The 14,828-nt window shown below is 34.9% G+C and overlaps 1 protein-coding gene across 7 annotated transcripts in view; it reads left to right on the top strand.

The window, feature by feature from the left end:
• LOC145245758 (uncharacterized) overlaps nt 1-14,828 on the top strand; it is a 315,536-nt gene that overhangs the window by 153,730 nt on the left and 146,978 nt on the right. For all 7 annotated transcript variants that reach the window (XM_080107360.1, XM_080107362.1, XM_080107361.1 and 4 more), the window contains one exon: nt 211-317. The gene's annotated coding sequence lies outside the window, so the exon portion shown is untranslated. The remainder of the gene's footprint in view (nt 1-210; nt 318-14,828) is intronic.

The raw sequence follows: 14,828 nt of genomic DNA, 5'->3' as shown, positions 1-14,828 counted from the left end.
TGACAAAACATAACACCTAGGCAAATTGCTATTTTACTTATGGAAAGAAATGATTTAAGTGGACATAATTGACCCATAGAAGTTTGAACTTAACTTGCCTGGAGCTCAACGTGTTGGTAACGATTTTAGCACTTGTACCTACCTAATAAGAATCCTAATTGTGTCAAGTATACCAATAATAATGATTTCATCTTTTTTTCTCCTTTTCAGATAATTCTATGCTTACTTAACCAAATCTTCAATCTTCATGACATTCACTTCCATTTCCATTCCTATTACACAACCTGCAGATCATCTTGCCATTCAAAGTTTTTGCGGTGAGTGAAAATTGCATTTTATTAAAATCGATTCTTTTTTTTTTTTTTTTTTTTTTCAATTCTACCGTGCTTAACGACAGTTATGTTTTAGTTTTACACACTCTCCTATACAAGTAGATAAACTTATGTTTATATATATATATATATATATATATATATATATATATATATAATGTGTGTGTGTAAAGCTAAAACATTGCTATCGTTAAGCACGATATATATATATATATATATATATATATATATATATATATATATATATATATATACTAGCAGAAGTACCCATCATTCACTGCATTCAAAAATAAGCTATACTTTTCCTATTTCTACATTTTAGGGGCCAGGCGCAAATCTTTTTAAGGGACATAGAGAAAGAAAATAAGAGTTTGAACCAAAAAAAGGATATAAGATTTTGATATCCGAATTATTCTATTCAAGGATTAATATTCCATTTGGATGCCAAAATCTTATATCCTTTCTTTGTTTCAATCCTTATCAATCTTTAAAATATTTTCTATGTATGTGCTGAATAGCAAAATTATATCAAACCAGATTTAATATTTTACTAATGACTTTCCTTTAAGGAGATGAACCTACGTTGAAAATCCATGGATTAAGGAAATTACTTTGAATATTGTATTCTTTGTTCAAATAATAAATCTTTTTGAAAACTTATATTTTTCTGAATGAAATTTAACTACAAAAACCGTAAATTGATTTGTTCTATCTAGTATATTGAGGAATTTTATTTGGCTGGGATCGTCTTATATAAAAATATTACCTCCCAAGAATATTTTGTAAGACTTGATACCACAAGATTCATTAATCTGTGATCTATTTTATCTTATTATTCTGATATCTATCTATCTATCTATATATATATATATATATATATATATATATATATATATATATATATGTTGTTTGTTTTGGTTTTAGCGATATGTTTTGAATGAATTCACTTATTTGCGAAAGTGCATTTTTCCCTAACTGCGAGTTGGGAATAATTTTCCTTTTAACCAATTTGGTACCCCCACATGGGGAGCGCTATATATATTATTTTATATATACTAGCATGGGTGGCCAGCGTTGCCCGGGTGTTTGGAGGTGTGTGTTGAGCAAAAAAAAAAAAAAAGTGCTAGTAGGAAGGCAGACTCGAACCCGTACCGCAAAGGAGGAAAAGAATGGGAAAAAAACGTGATGTCTTTGCTGTTACGACCACCATCAAACTGGAAGTGACGTAGGTTTAAATTAAGGCTAGACAATCGAGGGGATGATTTTCAAAAATATTGGCGAAAAAAGCGACCTCTCTCTGTTGAAAAGTGCCCAGTTCAGGATAAAGAAATTAATGTTTTCAGCCAATTTTTTTGGTATTTGTCATCTGAAGGGTCGAGCTTCAAAATGATAGGTACTGATCTTCTGAAAATCTGTTGCCTATGTCGAAAGTTTTAGACAGACATGCAAACATACATATATACATTTATATATTGGTAGCTCAAATTTTCGACCCAAACCGATTAAAAGGCTTGCCCTATCTCTGAATACCTTTTATGTAAAATTTCAAATGTTTAGACCAGAAATTCTCTGAGTAATTTGGTAGAGACCGCAGAGGTCCAATTTTTTTTAACTTTGACCCCTATTATGACCCCTTAACATTTATTGTTTTAGGCTCAAATCAAGTTATTAAGTTAGATCCATGTTCAAGGAACCTATATCTAAAATTTCAATTGTTTATACTCAAAATTGGCGGAGGAGTTTGGTAGAGTTCTCAAAGGTCAAATCGTTGAACTTTGACCCCTTAACAGCCAAATTTCTGGCCAAAAACAGATTACAAAGATCTTCCTAAATCTCAGTACCCTGTATATCAAATTTCAAGTCTGTAGACTGAAAATTGACAGAGTTATTGCGAAGAAAAATGTACACAGACAGACAGACACACACACACAGACACGTTCACTTTTATAGATATATAGATAATAGATTAAGAAGACATTTACATTCTGGGAAGCTCTAAAGTATTTGCGATAAAAAAAAGTCTCATGAGTAACACTGGATAGATACAGCTATATAGAGCGTCCTTTCAGTCTCATGAGACAATGGATACCCCCTGTAAATGTGACTATGCAAGGAGTGTATAGTGAAGTAATCCTTGCACAATCCTCAACCACATCTCTCCTGAACCAAGCATTGCTTGAGTCAGTCCAAGACAATTGGAAAAATTCTGAGATAAGCAGAGAAAAACTGGTGTTGCTTCAAAGTTTTCCTTCCATTTAACTAGTTGCACAACCAAGGCTTGAGAGTTGTGTTTACCCTACTATTGAATGCATAATTGGATGTAGATGTACCAGTAGTCTTAATGAAAGTGATGTCACCAACAAAATTTGAACTCAACATACCAAGCCCACAGTCTGGCCTGTAACGACTACATCATGTCCATTACATACAGCTAGTATATAAGTGTATGTCTATGTTTTGTTTTTTCATTGATGAAAGTAAACAACGTAACGCTAACGATTGGTGTATGCCAATATTTATTGATACAAAATGTCTTTTATTCTACACAGGAAGATGTTGTGAGACTTGTACCGAAAGAATTTGAAACAAGATTTTGTTCTAACATTTTTAAGGAAAGAATGGTTCATTTTATCTCTCTTGATTGTTAGGACATTATTTTTTCTTTTTCCTTTTGAAAAGTAACTTCACGTTGATTTTATTGCATCGCTTTTCCTTTGTTGAGACTGAATATATGTAAGTGTCCAAAAGAAAGCCACCACTCTGTATTTAATGGAAATGAAATATATTGAAAAGAAAGACAAATACAACAAATGAAGAGCGGTTATACTTCAGTCCGACTACCAAGTGTGCATAACGTCGAAAGACATATTCTCCTAGTCTTCATAGTAAGAAGAAGAGTTAATTGTTATTCATAAGGTGGGCACCACAACAATATGGATATCACAACCATTGCTTTATGAGATTGTAAAAGTTTAGGGAGCAACATTGCATCTCAGATTTGTTTTTCTGGTTTTATTTTCATTTCAAAGTAATTGTAGTAAACCGCCAACAACATAAAAACCACCAAGAATAAAACAGCATAAAAATAGATGGCAGGGTTATTGACGTGAAATTACTTCCCTGCTGCTTGTTCAAAACACCATAACATTTTTATCTTATGCTTTAACTTTGTTATTTTAAGAACCCACCAGGAAAAGGGGAGGGAGACATTATTTGTATCTTTATTCTCATCTCTGTTCTTATATCTAAAATATTTTGGTCGATGTAACCTTTGACCTTCTTCATGTGTATCTTTTCAAACTTGAGAATATTCTAGTTAAACTTAGGAATCTGGATGGAATTTCGAATTGAACCCTTTATTTAATCCATGAGGGTAGATTGTTGTCATTCCGCATCAGTCAGTAAAATTGATAACTTATTTTTAGTCACCATCACCTATAGTAAGGATTAAACCTTAAACCCCCAGAAGACATTCACTTAGAACTGTTAACCAATTATTTAAACATTACGTTTGATGTCACATGCATAAAGGATTTAGTTTGAATTTCCATACAGGTTCCTATGTTCAAAAAGATGTACTTGAAGAAAGTCGGAGATTACATTGGCTGAAATCTGAATGTAACAACCAAGATGCAAATAGTTATCTTCATCTTCATCTTTCTCATTACCATCATCTTCACCATCCTCATCACCATCTTCAGTTAATGTTTGTTTAACATGTGTTCGCTGGTTTTTAGAAATTGACTTCCAAATTAATTTTTGGTCAGGTCTTTATTTATCCCTCTTTCTCTCAAATCCGTGCTTATTGCTTTCCTCCCATGTTTTCCTTTGCCTTTCCCTGTCAGCTGACCCTGCTACCGCTAGGGTTCTACTTGTATTAATCCAAGAACTCTCATCCATTCTTTCAACATGGTCATACTGCCAAAGTTTCATGTTTTGTGCACATCTTACTATACTGTTCAGATTTAAACTTCTCTGAATTCATCCAATGTAACAATTTTAATTATTTAAATAATACAAAGCATCAATCCTTATCAACAAAAATAATCGAAGAAACATAGATGTTTTTATTTTTTTTTTACATTTATTTTTTTCATGTTTTTCAAGTATTATTTTTTATTGAATAAATTGACAGAATGCGGTCAGTTGGAACTTTTTGGTCTATAAAATGTCAATCTTAGATTTTTAATAAGATATTTTCTTATCATCAAATAAAATCAGAATTCATGATGGTTTAATCTATAATCTGTCGTGTTTTTTTCTTTTTGTCTCTTGCGTAACTGTTAACATCGAAGACATGCAAAGATGAAGAATGAGTTGAAAACAAGAAGCACAAAAATAGACCAAAAAATCCAAATGTGCATTTTATACCCATTCTCTCATCTCATCTGTGAAACATCTTCTTGCAAAGTTTTGCAACGAAATGCCGATCTTTACACCTGTGCTTTAGCAATATGGTTGGCCATGTTTAGCTGGAAGATATTTCCAAACATCAGAACTGACGTTATACTTGTGGCACCTGTATTTCTAGATGATTCAACTGAGAATAAACCCTACACCAAGATAAAATAAAACTTTTTTTATTCTTGTCTAGCATTCGCTCAATATTACAAAACTAAAACAAAGAAAAATCTCTACAATGCCATGTACCTGTGGCAAAACAAAAATATATTCTAAAAATCACATAAATTGATGAAATAGTTTTATTTTTAAAGAAAATCAAAATGTATGAGTATCCGAGAAGTGACTGTCTTGCCTCACATTTGAAAAAACATCTAAAAAAAAACAAGAAAAATAACTCAACAATAATTACTAAACGTAGGTTATAATGCCTACGAAATCCTATTAATCACTTAAAAATAATTTTCTTGATAAAAATAAAACTTTTATTAATTTACTTGTTTTTTTGTTTTTTTTTTAATATATTTTTATTTCGTCACAAATATGTAGATCATACAAATTTTTTTTTAGTTTTGTTTTTTAATAAAGGGGAAATTCTGGAGTCAATTTTTATGAGGACTCCAAGAGTTTTATCAATTTTGCATTCATTTTTTTAACAATAATATTACCTATTGTCATTGTTCACACCAGACACCTAACTTGAAAAATTATAAAACTGGAAAAAAAAAAAAAAAATGAGTATAGAACCAGTAATAAATTTGTCTTGAACTTTGAGCAATAGTACACTACTCTTTTCATTCCTGGGAAATGTCGGGATTATCCACCAGTATATTATAAGAAACATTTGAATCTCGGATTATATATAGCTTTGAGATCTAATTTTGTTCTATACGTGGAAAATGTCCGTAATATTATGCAGTCTTCTAGGATGCGCAAAAATTGATAGAAACATTATCCGTAATCGACACCTGTCAACGCAATTTCATTTGATCCAATTGATTACCAAGGTTCCGTTATAAACCAACAATGTATAAGTTGTTAATCATCTCCAACGTGCATGAGCAGCTCGATATATCTTTGCCGTTGAGAGCGTGTTTATTTAAGTACTCTATCAAGATTGCCATATTAATCTATAACTGATCATTACCATTAAGTTACTGTTTGCTGCTATGATAAAAGCAAAACTAGTCCTTCAAGATTCGGTTCTCGCAAGTTAAAATTACCATGAACATCTGCCGATACCTACATGCCATAGTAATGGTGACGACGCTATTTTTATGGACAGTTGTTGCTGCTTATGTTTGCAGCACAAGCACATTCACTTAAACTCATCGACACAATTATTTCAAGATGAGAAGCGAGTTACGATGCTGGAATCTGTTGACTTCAATAGAAAGATTAGTGTTATGATATGTCTATTCAATATCTTAATCTGAACTGTGACAGACCATAAGAAATTGTTATTTCAATTTGGAGCATGACAGACCATCAAAAATATTATTTCAATATGAAGTGTGACAGATCATAGAAAATGCTATTTCAATATGAATAGTGACAGACCATCAAATATCTTATTTTAATCGAATGTTATATCAATATGAAGTGTGACAGACCATCAAATGTTATATCAATATGAAGTGTGACAGACCATCGAATGTTATTTCAATATGAAGTGTGACAGACCATCAAATATGTTATTTCAATATGAAGTGTGACAGACCATCGAATGTTATTTCAATATGAAGTGTGACAGACCATCAAATATGTTATTTCAATATGAAGTGTGACAGACCATCAAATGTTATTTCAATATGAAGTGTGACAGATAATAGAATGTTATTTCAATATGAAGTGTGACAGACCATCGAATGTTATTTCAATATGAAGTGTGACAGATAATAGAATGTTATTTCAATATGAAGTGTGACAGACCATCGAATGTTATTTCAATATGAAGTGTGACAGATAATAGATTATTTCAATATAAAGTGTGACAGACCATCGAATGTTATTTCAATATAAAGTGTGACAGATAATAGAATGTTATTTCAATATGAAGTGTGACAGACCATCGAATGTTATTTCAATATAAAGTGTGACAGACCATCGAATGTTATTTCAATATAAAGTGTGACGGGCCATCAAATATGTTATTTCACTATGAAGTGTGACAGACCAACGAATATGTTATTTCAATATGAAGTGTGACACACCATCAGAAATGTTATTTCAGTATGAAGTGTGACAGACCATTGAATATGTTTTTTCAGTATGAAACATGACAAACTGACCGGTCAACAGACGAAGCTTTACAAAGAAATGTGAGGACGAATCTAAAAATATTAAAAAAAGAAAGAAGGAAGGACTTCTGTAAAATTTCCTAATTTGATATCATGGTAGAATACTTTGTGTGTAGTTATTATACACAGTTCGATATTCTTTGATGTTGTGATTGTAGCTCTGTTTACTGCCATCTAGTATCCCCGTCTCTCTCTCTCTCTCTCTCTCTCTCTCTCTAAGAGATTTCAATGAATGGAAGACAATGAGAATTCTTGAAAAAACCTTGCATTTTTCTATAAAATCTGCTAGATTGATCCGTCTTATTATTGAATTTACTTTTCAGGGATTCCAATTTAGCTTTCTGATTCAGTTGCATAGTGATTCTCAGATTTTTATTGAACTCTTCTCTCTCTCTCTCTCTCTCTCTCTCTCTCTCTCTCTCTCTCTCTCTCTCTCTCTCTCTCTCAGTATCCATAAAAAATATATTAGCACAGTATCCAGAAAAAAATGAGATCTTCTATGGAGTGGGAACTTTTTATCTAAGATCATCTGAGATCATTGTTATTTTTGTTGTTGTTGTTTTTGTTTTTTTTACAAGAATTTAATATTGAGAAAACTTTTCGATTGTAAAAAAATGAATTGTTCTTAATTGGAAAATTTTTGTGTATGTTTTATTAATGATGTGTGTGTGTGTGTGTGTGCGTGTGTGTGTGTGTGGGGGGGGGTGCTAATAGTATAAGCATAAAGACAGACAGTGAGATTACAGAACTGCTCTCAGAAGGGGCTTCAAAAATTTCCATAGGATGGAGATGGTCAAACTTATCAGATTTGTCTCTCAATGTCAATAAAGGCAACCATCTTGCAGTCGGTTCTTCCTGTAACATAGCATTTGATTTCAAACTTTATTGATTTATTTTGGACAAGATGACAATTCAAGGATTTGGGTATTATGGTTGATTTCTCTTTTACTCCCACTGCTAAATGCATTTAGGTGATAACGTGCTCTTTTTCATTTATTGCTCCTTTGTAACCGTGACAACCAACAGCTTCCTATTGCTGTATGTGTCTCTGGTGTCATCCATTCCAGAATGTGGCATATAAAATTCATTGCTTTATTTCATTCCAGAGATCTAGCATGTGGAGTGAGTTCAGAGGCTTGTGATGTGGGTGGTCCATGGATGCCACACAATGTCCTATGAACCTAAATTAGAGACAAGTTGTACTTGCTGAAACAATGTGCATTATGAGCTCATTTACACATCAGTTCTGCAGATAAGACTGTGTAAACTTGGAGAAGCTATACCTGAGATTATTTCAGCTAAATTATTAGAAAGCTTTTTTGGTTCAGCTGGTTGCACTGTAGAAAAAGATACCAGATGGTCAGCCTGCAGACATCCAAACAATTTAAGACACCCCTGGATGTATCATAGCAACTGAAAGCACCATAGCCTGGATCACAATGATTTGCAGCAGGTTAAAAAATTAGAAATCTTAAATGCAGTTAAGTAATCCTTGTATATGTTGTACGCTGGAGTATTACAATGGAGATGTGACAAACAGGAAAAATTATAGGAGGCATTATGACTTTGTCCGCCCAACAAAATGCATCAAAGCTGCAAAAATAGTTGTAACAAAATCCAGGCAAGGTAATGCGGACTATGATGAAAAGTGCGTGTTGGGGTGACAACTAGGAAAAAAGTGCTGAATAAGAATCCTCAATACTTTAGGGTTTTTTTGGCGAGTGGGGGGTTACATTGTAGTCACCACTTATCAAGGCCCGGAGGCCACTCGGGGATAAGGGTTATTGCATGTACAGTAATCAATGGGATAGTATTGTAGTAATTGTTAGTATTGGAGATTTGATAAAGTGTCTTACTTAAGGGGGCGGTTTGTCAAGAATTTGTTTATGTTGGACTTGAGGACATCCAAGTTGTAGTCAGGTAGGAAACAGGCAAACAGAACAGAGTTCCACAGGCGTGCACTTCTAAGAAAGAAGCTTTGTTCATGGAATCTACATTTTGATTTTGGCACAGATAAAGAGTGGGGAAAATTATTGACAGTGGTTTCAGCTAGATGGGTGTTTTTCGTGAAAGATTTGCAAGGAGGGGGGAACCAGAGATTGGAGCTCAGACAAGCACTTGCCATGGAAGTAATGATAAAACAAAAACAGGTTTGCAACGTCTCTTCTGTGGGAGAGAGGCTGCAGGGAAGAGAAAAGGGCATCCCCCACTAAGCCACGAAGTCTATTTTGTACTCTGTCAAGGCAGGATAGGCTGTTTTTAGCAGCTCCTGCCCAGCCCTGTGGTAGCAGTACTCCATCCTTGGACGTATTTGGCTTTTATATAGATAGAAAATTGCATCAGCAGTGAGATATCTTCTGGAGCAGTAGGAAGATCCATTTTTCCACCGACCTTGGCAACAGACTTGATGTACGTGTTCCATTTCAGATCAGGAGTAAAGGTGAATCCCAGAAGCTTGTCAAAACATGGAGCCTCCCCAAGATGAGAGCCATCCATTTCAATTGATGCCTGATGGGGATCAGAGTGTTGATGATGTAAAGATAGGAGCTTGGTTTTAGATGCATTAAAAGCAACCAGCCACCTCTTCCCCCACTGTACCACGTGCTCAAGATCAGAGGAGAGAGAGTCAGAGAGAACTTTGTCATTCACGGCCTTTGATGTGTTGCCATAGAAGGTCGTATCATCAGCATAGATGTCAACGAATGATTTAAGTATGTGTTTTGGGAGATCATTAATGTAGATCAAGAAGAGAGGTGGGCCCAGGTTGGACCCCTGAGGGACTCCAGCATTAAAACAGTTCAGATGAGTCAAGATGCTCTGATTCATTTCAAACAAGAAGAGTTTCTGCAAAAACCAATTGAAAAATGCACCAAATAACAAGTGGCTCGCTTGCAGTCCACGCATAAGTCCTGAGTGTCATAAAGACTTTCTGTAAAAGCTGTAATGGTCTTTAAATGTGTTTCCGGTAAAGGCCACATATTTGAAAAGAGACTACAGCTCGCTTCAGATGCCCATGCTAAGTTGCTGTCACCTGTTGTCGAGCAGATACAGGAAGGCCATATGTGTAGCAGTAGAACTCTGTTCCATATTATACCTCTGGAAAAACTCAAAAAGTGATTGTCCGAGAGCTTTCCACAACTTTTACAAATGTTGGCTTTTAATAAATGAAAAATCCTTACAAATCTTGTGATGAATAAAAATTATAATGTGAATAAAAATTTTTAGATCAAACCAGCTTAAATTTTGGGTAAAATTCCATCAGCCTTTGAGAAAATGCACGAAAATAACACAAAAAGCATAATTTTGATTGATCAGATAAGATTCATGTTCAACAGCTAACACATTGAATCGTCTTAATATGATTCATAACACATTAGAGATCAGGCTTGAATTTTATTTTTAATTGTGAATTTTAAAAAATTCAGATTTAGACCATGTAATAACAGACAGAAACACAATTTAGAAATCTTTTAACTTAGATTTAATGTTTGTTTGTTAAAGATAATTTAAAATCTTATATTAAGTTTGTCATATTGAGTGGTGGTTTTCTTCAAGATGAGACTGTTTTTATATGCATAGAGAGTAATAATGTACACACCAAATTTGAAAATCAAAAAATTTTCACATAAAAATATAAATCATCTGCCACGGAAAATAGTAACCCGATTTTAAGTAGCTTGGAAAAAATATTAATGACAATGAAACAATTGAAAGAAACAATTATACATTTATAAAGATCATGCATGTTTGAAAGTCGAACACATGCCTGAAGAAGGGAAGACGTCTCAAAATATAGCATCATGGATATGCCTCATGACTGACTGATGCAACTATGAACATATTACACGTAAAATAGTGTAGATAAAAAATATGAGATGCCTTCAATAAGTTTCCAGACCTTTTTCATATGGGCACTTTTATTGATAGTACACACATGAAACTCTAGTCACCTTATGAAGTAATTTTCTGCAGTTGCAATGCACTTGCTGTACTGTTCCAACAATTTCTGGAAGGTCCCATGGAAGTCTTCTTGTATAAACGTGTCATTGACCCTCGTCACAGCCTCTTTCATCTCAACTGTCTCATAACGACATCCTCTGTTTTTCTTGGGCTTAGGGAATAACTAAAAGTCACAGGGAGCAAGTTCTAGACTATAGGGGGGTGGGGAACTATCTTGGTGCCCATATTGTTCCCCTCATCCCAGCTGTGCTATTAAAAACGTGCTCAGCCGAAGTAGCTCCAGTTCTCTCTAAACTCTACAACAAATGCCTTAATGAATCTTGCTTTCCGAGCTGCTGGAAAACTGCTTCTGTGGTACCAGTATTCAAGAATTCTGGCGAAAGAACTGACCCATTAAATTATCGCCCTATTAGCCTCCTCCCACTTTTTGCCAAAATATTTGAGACCTTAATTAACCATGCTCCAGTCCAGCACCTTACAGATGTTAAACTTCTGACCGACCATCAATATGGATTTAGACAAGCCCGTTCCACGGCAGACATCCTCACTGTAATCTCTGAACGCATATACCATTCACTGGACAAAGCGGGAGAGGGCAGAGCGGTAGCTCTAGATATATCTAAGGCTTTTGACAGGGTATGGCATGAGGGTCTCCTCAGGAAGATTAGATCTTACGGTATCACTGGTAGAATACTTAACATAATTAAATCCTTCTTAGATAAGAGAAAAATCCAGGTTGTCCTCGACGATCGTACGTCTAAACAATATAATATAAATGCCGGAGTGCCCCAGGGATCTATCCTTGGTCCTCTGCTGTTCCTGATATTCATAAATGACCTCTCCGATAAAATTGCCTCTGAGATGGGTATATATGCTGATGACACCACACTCTATAGCAGGCATGACAGGAAAACAAATGAACATATATCTAAAGTAATGGCAGAAACACTAGAGGATGACCTCAAATCAGTAGTGGAATGGGGACAAAAATGGATGGTAACGTTCAATGCCACCAAGACAAAACTGGTTTCATTCAATAATTACAGGAAACCTTCTCTACCACCTATAGCAATGGCCAACAACTCTTTAGCTGAGAGTACGTCTTTCAAGCTCCTTGGCCTAACGTTTACAGGAAACATGAGCTGGAACAATTACATCGAGGGCATTGCCAGGGCCGCTGCGAGGAAGGTGGGCTCTCTCTACCGTGCTAGAAAACTTCTAACACCCGAAAGTATCCTGTACCTCTATAAGGCCACTATTCGCCCATGTATGGAGTATTGCTGTCATATTTGGGCCGGTGTATCGGCTACTAGTCTCTCTCTCCTTGACAGGGTTCAAAAGAGAGTCGCAAATCTGATAGGCCCTAAACTGGCATCAAAACTTCAGCCTCTGTCCCATCGTCGAGACGTTGCATCCCTCTGCCTGTTCTACAAGTATTATAATGGTGAATGCTCTGAAGAACTGCAAGCACTTGTGCCCCCACGACGTGAACACCCTCGACAGACCCGACAAGCTGCAAAATCCCACCCCCACACTGTAGAGATCCCTAGATGTAAAAGATCTTTCTACTCCAGTAGTTTCTTCCCCAGAACTGCTAGACTTTGGAATTCCATTCCAGGTTACTGCTTCCCCAACTGTACTGACATGCATAAGTTCAAGTGCAACGTGAACCAACATCTCGCTGCCCTAATCCCTACATAGTGCCCCAGTAGATGTTTCCCCTGATAGTAGCCCCCTACACCAAAGTGGCAATGTGCCTTGTTTGGAGTGAAAATGTAATAAAAAAATAAAAAATAAAAAAAAAAAATAGTCTATGACAAGGATGGAGTTGTGGACTGGTGCATTGTCCTAGTGGAAATGCCACTGACCTGATTTGAAGAGTGCTGACCTCTTCCAATGGAATCTCTTCCTGAACTCCCTTAAAACCTCAATATAGTATTCCTTGTTGACTGTCTGTCCATTGGGAACCCTTACATGTAGATCATGTCCGTGCTGTCATCATAAGTTTCTCGGCGGATTTGCTCTGTCTGCCCTTCTTGGGTCTGGGAGAGCCAGCATGCTTCCACTGGGAACTCTATCTCTTAGTCATAGCAGTGGATCCAGCTTTCATCGCAGGTCACCAGAGCATCAAGAACTGCAGGATTTGAATTGATCAATATCACTTCTGTCATAACAACATCTTTCTTTTTGATCTTATCTGAGCACCTGTGGAACAAACTTCACGCAGATTTTCCGCATCTTCAGTTCCTCACAAATAATTGTGTGTACAGTTCCCACACTGACATCAAACTATGTACTTATTGTCTCTATAGACACATGACAGTCCTTATCCATAAAATTCTTTATTTGACCTTTCAACTCGGTGTTCTGATTTTCTTTACTCTTCCCAAATCTCTCATTATCTCTCACAGACTCCCTGCCTTCGTTGAATCTCTTATGCCACTCAAAAACTGATGCTCGATTCATGCAAGATGGTCCAAAAGATGGTCTGACATTTTTCCATTCGAAACAGAATTTCATTGCATATCGTCCTTCTAAAGTGTCCTCATATCCAGATTGCATTTTTGAAATTCACCAACTTTGACAATCAAGCTTTAGTAGGATGTATTCCAATTCCTGCTATAGCTGTTCATTCCAACCTCAAGTCATAAAAATTGGTCAGTCATCTCATAAGATGTATAGCAATAACATACTGAATTTTCAAGACTATAATTTTAAATGACTGTAGAAAAAACGTCTGAGAACTTATTGAAGGCATCTCATGTATGTATAATTATATATATACACACGCATATGTTGAATAAAAGTGAAATGCATAGCTGATTCCACCAAGTTGCTTCAGTTTGGGTCTATCCGGTACATCTCTGCATTGTTTTGCCTTCTATAAACTTCTCAAAAACTTAGTTTTTTTATATATATATATATATATATGAAAATAAAATTTTGTTTACATTGAAATTTTATCAAAACAACTCCAAAGTAAATGAAATATTGTAAGTTGAAACTGAATGGAATTTCATAATAATTACACATTTTCACACTTTTAACTAGGTTTGTGATAACTAAATAGTTTTTCATAAAATGTTTTTTCTTCTGTAAAATATAAAACATCAGTTTATTTCTTACTGTCAATATTTACTTTGCTTTGTCTGTTTTACGGTATATCATTTTTTAAGGAATTTTTTAATGCCAACACAAAATACTTATTACAAAAAATTCATTGAACAAGTGGCTATTTTATGCAACACTGCAGAGAATTTTGGATTTGCACCTATCTAAACAGTTTAATGCATAATTGGTGCTTAAGATTAGATTTGGCTTGAACTCTGCATGACCAATTGCATAATTTGTGATTTATTTTGATTTCATAAAATATGAGGAGCCTTCCAAAAGTAATGCCTCCTATTTTTTATTTTGCCTGAATGAAAACAACCCCTGTCATGGATGTGCATCAAAAGCAAAAATGCATCATTGAATTTGTAGCAAAAGTGCATTGAAAATGTAGAAAAATAAATTCTGTAACACAAAAATAACTCGTTTTAATGATGCCACTCCAGTCTGCGTAGCTCTTCAATCTTTGGAGATTAAAAAAAAAAAAGGGAGGCTTTACTTTTTGAACAAACCTCATATATTCTCTTTCGCCGTTTTCTTTGAGAAATAATATTTCCAAAGTAAAAAAAACAAATATTTTGTTTTATTCCATCAAAACCAATTTCCTTCATTAAATTTGTTGCAATGTGTCTGTGACGACATGGTCACTAATTTTGACAACAAATTACAAATTATTCTGAATAGTTTGCCATGGTTTATTGGAAACTAGATTAATTTAGGTTTT

The sequence above is a fragment of the Euprymna scolopes genome, chromosome 23 (genome assembly GCF_053919585.1).
Source record: "Euprymna scolopes isolate OS-2025 chromosome 23, ASM5391958v1, whole genome shotgun sequence".
Lineage (NCBI taxonomy): Eukaryota > Metazoa > Mollusca > Cephalopoda > Sepiida > Sepiolidae > Euprymna > Euprymna scolopes.
Note: the sequence above shows the minus strand (reverse complement) of the source record. Positions and strands in the feature narration are given on the sequence as shown.